The sequence below is a fragment of the Solanum tuberosum genome, unplaced genomic scaffold (assembly GCF_000226075.1).
Source record: "Solanum tuberosum cultivar DM 1-3 516 R44 unplaced genomic scaffold, SolTub_3.0 scf00463, whole genome shotgun sequence".
NCBI classification, from domain to species: domain Eukaryota; kingdom Viridiplantae; phylum Streptophyta; class Magnoliopsida; order Solanales; family Solanaceae; genus Solanum; species Solanum tuberosum.
Genome location: NW_006239394.1, coordinates 83,361 through 89,976, shown reverse-complemented (window position 1 = coordinate 89,976; position 6,616 = coordinate 83,361).

Sequence of the window (6,616 nt, the reverse complement as noted above, 5' to 3'; positions counted from 1 at the left end):
ATTATACTCCGTCCTCGAAGAATGAGGACTCACCACAACTCGGGAATCAATGAGATCATCAACTAGCCACGGAACTGAGCACCCTAAATATCATACCCTACATTTGGGAAAATGTAGGCAAGAGTATGTTTTTGTACAAAATAATGTACGAAGTATGATAGACATGCAAAAACATTTAAAAACATGCTAAAAGGGACATTTCATTTCATGACATGCAATTGACCAAGTTAAACATGATATAAAAGAGTTATAAAACGTAAGTCACAAATCATGGCCAATGCAAGCTAACTTCTTCTTTTAAACCCTTTGAACTCATATGTGATACTTCTTAAAGTAACCTTAGTTCATTATTACTTGTGAGGAGTTAGCCTTCACAGACATTGAGACCATGTGATCTATAAAAAAATACCCTGGTGTCTCCCACACCGAAAAAGGTTGTTCTACTTGCCGAAGGTAGAACCTCAAACCTTTAGCTTAAGTGGATCCACAATCTAATCAACCTATGGGGGAACATAGTTAAGGGATAAGGATATTGCTACTAGAAACAGTGGCTCTACTGACGTGAGGGCTTCAATCTTATGAGATTACTTTGGAAACGTAGCTTGTACTACGGGATAGCTTCCATCTCATATTCAATATCTACTCGGTGCTAAACATAAAATCCCATGGAATAGTTATTATGTCTTGATTTATCTCATAATCCATGGAAAGGTGCCCTTTGACAACCAAACCAAGCTAGTTTCATTAAGATTGCTCCTTGTCTTTATTCAATTAGGTAAGAAAGCCTTTTAATCTAAGAATCATTTCTATGTGAGAAAAACTTTCACATCATTCTAGTTATGTGTTTATGAGACTGTCCTTTCAATAGCACAACAACAACATCATCATTGGTACTTTATTCTCAAAGCACCCTTGAAACGTTTGCATAGATTTCATAAAACAATGCATAAGTCCATAATTTACCTCTTGGGTTCAAAACCCACTTTCAATTATAAACTCTTGGAAAACATGGGTTAAATATGGATTTCATCATAAATACATGTAAAGCGTGCAATACATGCGCTATTTCATAAAAGTCTTCCTTGAAAATCAAAATTCCACATCATATGATTCATACTTGAAAACATGGGGATTCCATGGGTTCAAGGGGGTCATCATCATAAAATCATTGCAATTCATCAATTCATGCATTAGAGATCATAATTCAATCATTTAAATTAATAATTTATTGAACCCATGATAATTGAAGAAAACCCTAACTTAATTGGGGAATTCTAATCTTTGAAATTGAGGAATTTGGGAACTCCATAGATGAAAGGAATCCATGGATGAAAATTATCATACCTCAAAGCCCAAAGCTTAACTTCAATGGAGGAATTGAGGCTTGACCTTGAACCTAGCTTGAATCCTTTTTTCTTCTTCAAGTTTCTAGAGAGAGAAATACTTTGGAGAGGAAGATCTTTGATTTTCTTATGGGTTTTGAAACTAATGACTTGAATTGGTGAGTTTTGGGGTTAAAATGACTTATATAGGGGTCCTAGGCTTAGGCAAAACGACATGGTATTAATCTCATTAAAACCCGAAAAGACCATTTAACCCTCACCCTTCAATGGTTTGCCTAACTCTTCACGAGGGGTTCCACGAGTCGTGGTCCTCACCACGAGCCGAGGTCCCTTTCATTGTACTGATCTAGTAGCTAGGTGATTTAGGGTTTCAAAGAAACTTCATCCAATTATAAGCGTCAACGATCGTTAATCAGTATATAACCCAACTAAATGAGTTGGGGTCGAATCCCACAAGGAGTCGTACGTGTTTCAGATTCAATTGGGAAGTGTGAACATGTTCAAATCAGTCATAGGAATAAAAGTTATCAAATAAAGACATCTTTCAAATTAAAGGGTGACACGAATGTCAGATGGGTGGTTTTTGTTTTGATTAACAGCTACAAACAGTCACAAACAATAAAAATTAACAATAATGAGACGGATTCAAGGGATGTAATCGATTATAGGCAATTATAGACATATGGGTAATTGCAACTATTAGTAAATAGCTAGATATTAGTGAGTAAGCTAGGCTATAGGAGAGGTAAACTTTCTCTCGAATAATTTACCCCGAATCAAGTTATTTCTCTCGAACATCAACAAGCATACAAAATAAGAACAACCCACACCTTAGTCCATTTACTCTCTCGAGCTGAATGTGTGGGATTGGGGTTTAGGATTCATCTCTCGAGCTGAACCCAGGTCAACCCAATACCCACAAACCATCAATCAATAATCTTAGCTCTAAAACCTCTCTCGAGCGAGCGAGCCAGGAACACAAACAAAGAACTGCATTTGCAACTACAATTCTTAAATTAAACCACAATTAATGATTAAACTCACTTCTAAACAACATTTAAACTAACGATTACCAATACCCATAAACTAAATCAACCCATATTTACATGACCACACACCATGAATTTAGGTTTTAGCTAGACATTATAAAAAGGTAAAAATAGTTAACAAATTGATTATCCATGAACTGGGTAAGTGTAGATTTGTCCATACAATGCTCCAATTCGAAGAATCTCAAAGACCCACTTCCAATTTCTCAAAAGTGAATTTCTTCAATCCATCAAAGCTAAGGGAAAACTAGAGAAAAACTATCTCTAGATGCTAAAAACATAATAAAAAGATCAAAGATTAAAAGATTCCTCCTAAACTAAATGTTCAAAAACATATTTATAGTCGCCAAAAATGGGCTACAAATGATCAATCGACGAAGTAAGTCGGGCTCGCCGAACCATTTGGTGAGCCGCCCATTGCTATCTTTCATCACCTTTTCTCCTTTTCATTCAGCATCCTTGGGTCCTGTAACTTTAGGCGATCTAGCTCTGCGTTGCGGAACTACTCGTCGATCCACCGACTGCGCCTTTCTCTTGCCGACTTAGTTTCTTACCTCAGGGCTTGGCACCATGGAACATTAGGCGGACTGATGAGCCACTCGGCGACACGCCGAGTGTTCTTGGCGATCCTCAGGCTTGCCCAACTTCATTCCTTCAGCTTGTTTGTTCCTCTTTGCCTGTTAGTATCCTTGCTTTTTTCCTTAATATATATACCTTAACATCAGTTATTGGCACAACATAAGGATTTGAGGACACTAAATCTATGTGAACAAAGCCCTAATTGAGTCCAAATCTTGGACTCATCAACACCCCCAAACTTAAACTTTTTTCGGTCCTCAAGTAAAACTCAAGTTCAGTAGTTCGAAAAGGATGTCTCAAATAGTGCTACCTAAGACTCAATCATGAATACACACAACAAGACTCAACTTACTCATGCAAGGATCAATTGTGCACTCAAAGATTCAAGTTGTGACTCACCATTATCAAAGATGCTCAAGTTCACAATACTTTCTTCAAATGCAAGTTCAAGCTCAACAAAGGTACTCAAATGCCCTCACAACAAGATGATTCCATATTCACACACTATTATTCAAAAATTCATAGTTCCGGAATCACATATGACTCTCACACTAACAAATATGAACACATGCATGACTTCATCCATAGGTTTGCGCTTATTTTCCAATCAAAACTCGTTTCAACACACTCAAGATCAAAAAGGTCCTTTCAAGGCTTGTAACGGGGCAGAGTGTAAAGGTATGGTCATTTAGTCTCAGGGGCTGCTATCCTCATGAAATGTGGTATGAACATCACTTTCCTTCCTTCTCTTCAGCATTTTCACTCATGCTCAAAATTCACCCCATTATTCACTTCTTATGGAATACCGGACACCCCATTTCTTTTACAACCTTCACAAATTTTTCTTTCTTTTTATTTTTGCTTCTTTCATTTCTCTCTCTCTCTTTTTATATGGAGGGGTTCCATCTTTTTCAAGTTCATGGATCACGGGGCACTTCTTCACACTTGTTGATTATTTTCCTCTTTTCACCACACCCGCAACTTAGGCTTTTGGCCTAAGTTGGCTATTAAAACAAACTAGACTTCATGAGGATTATGGGTTAATGGATAAAGAGGGGTTACAATTGCATCAAGTTTCTTCCAACAAGAGGATAAGGCTCAAAGCGGTTCAAGAAAAGTTCACACATCTCACAAGGTTGGCCACAAAAGAGGTATATTGTCAAATTGTTTCACTCTCCAAAATTGTTGCCTAAGATCATATCAAGAGCTTGCATCACTTAATCAACCGGACAAATGGGGAAATTTCTAGGTGTCATCACACAGTGTTCACGGTAAGCTCATCACACAAGGCAATGACACAATTATCAAACGAAACTCCACACTTTTGCGAGTGTGCAATGTTCATCACAAGAGACTCATTTGATAATCGGCTAGTCAAAACGAGAAGCAAAAATTTCACATATTGTCTATGCAACTTCATTTGACCTCATTGTAGGCACGCTTTCATTTTTGTTCGATTAAGAGCACTATTCAAGTCATCGGTATTGATCATAACCGATACTGAAATTTGCACAAGAGCATCCACTTTCACATACAACAAGAGTTGCAAAAATTTTCAGATGGGTCAAAAACCATTGTCATTCATAACAAGGAGCCACAATCTCAAAAATCCACAAGATAGAAATCAAAACACAATTTAAACAAAAAAAGCCCAATAATATATACAAAATATAGTCGCAAGAGGTAGGTTTGGAAATACCGCACCCCACCACAAACAAAAATGCAGTTGTCCTCAAATGCAACAAAATAATAAAGAGTGAGTAAAAATGACAAAGAAGGAGGTAAAGAAGGGTCCTGTCTACAAAGTTGCTCCATCTGTCAGGGCATCAATGCCTGGGGCCACACTCTGATCCTGGGTATCATTGTCCGGTGTAACATCAGTACTAGCTCCACTCGACCTAGCCGTGGTTGTATCTACTAATGAAATCTGCACGACTGACTATACCATGGCCTCTTCAACCTCTGTAAGGCCCTCATAGGTAGGCTCCTCATGGACACCGAGCTTCTCCTCATCAGTCTCAGCCTCTAACTCCGCAGTAACAATCTCCTCAGCACGTACCTAATCTATGGTGGTAGTCGGAGGGATATCATCATTAGCTGGCATGTCGGGGATCTCCACAGTCCCAAAAATCATAGACATATATGTGGACTTCAGTTGGTCCACGTGCTTCCTCAACCCAGCAATTGTGGCCTTTAGGGCCTCACCTCATCAGTGACCTCCTGGCCTCACTCACACACCACAATCCTCGCTGCAAGGGCATCAATAGACACATTAAAGGGTGTCACAGAAGCAGTAAGAGCCCTCTCAATCATCCCAAGAACTATGGCCTCAAACCTAGAGGCACGCGTATCAGCAACATGGGCTAGCTGCCCCATCCGTAGTATCACAGCCTGAGTGAGTGGAGGTCAGGACGTAATGGCACTAGCAACAGACCTAGGAGGCAGGGGAGCTATAGAGGAACTAGGAATCACAGAAAGGACAACACTAGATATACCTGAAGGCCCAGGGGCCAGAGTGGGCAATACTGCCTCTGCAAGTTGTGTCTCAGTATCAACAACCAGGGAGGAATCCACCAGGGCTGCTGTCACGACCCGGGAGCACCCCCAAGTCGTAACAAGGCGTATTCGACCCCGAAGGGGTCTTATACAAGCCACATAGTCATTCATTGCATTCAATAATGATAATAGTGCGGAATTAAAAACTTATTTACATTCAAGCTTCATTAAAACAACTTTAAAAACACACAGCGGAAGTCTAAGTCTCACATGGCCATCTTAGACACAATCACAAAACATAAGTAGGGACACGACCCTTTACAATCAAAAGAAGTCTATTAAGTCTATTACAAGAACCTTATCATAAGGGGGGTAGGGATGGCAGGGGTTGGAAAATCTTAAAATTTGAGATATGAAATTCATAGTGTAAAGAATAATTAAGAGAATAATTTGATGATTAGTTTATTATTATTTCAATCTGAAAAGACTAAATGAACAAATGTGAAATTCACAGTGTAATGCATGAGTCTAGGGAGGCTAATAAATGATAATTAGTTTATTAGTACTTCAATCTGAAAAAAATTCACAGAAAATTTATTTTGATACTGTTTTTAAATTTCTTTTTGTACATATATTCATTTCAGACATGTCGAAGTTAGGTTTAAAAATATTGAACTACATACCACTACTAGAAAATAGGTCTGTTGCAACACAAGAAAATTCATTGCCATAGACTCAAAGACTGTTGCAATTGCATTATGGCAACGGAAGATGGTGTGTTGCATATAAGCCTGTTGCGATATGTCTATAGTAACGGTTTTCTGGCAACAGTTGTAAACCGTTGCAATACACTATGTATAGCAACGGTTATTGTTTAGTCTAGGCTGACACTATTCTATGGTTGCTGCAACGGCTGCGAACCGTTGCAAACGATATATCGCAACAACTTTATTGTACAGCTCGATCTAAGCTATTACAACGATTCTGCTAAATTATTGCAACAGTGTTATTAAGCTATTGCAATAGACTTTTTTAATGGTTATTGCAGGCTATTGTAGGCACTGTGTATATTCTTTATTTTTGAAATAAACTATAATAGGTAGTATCCCATACTACTACCTTAATGTACTTCAACTAGTAGCATCCATA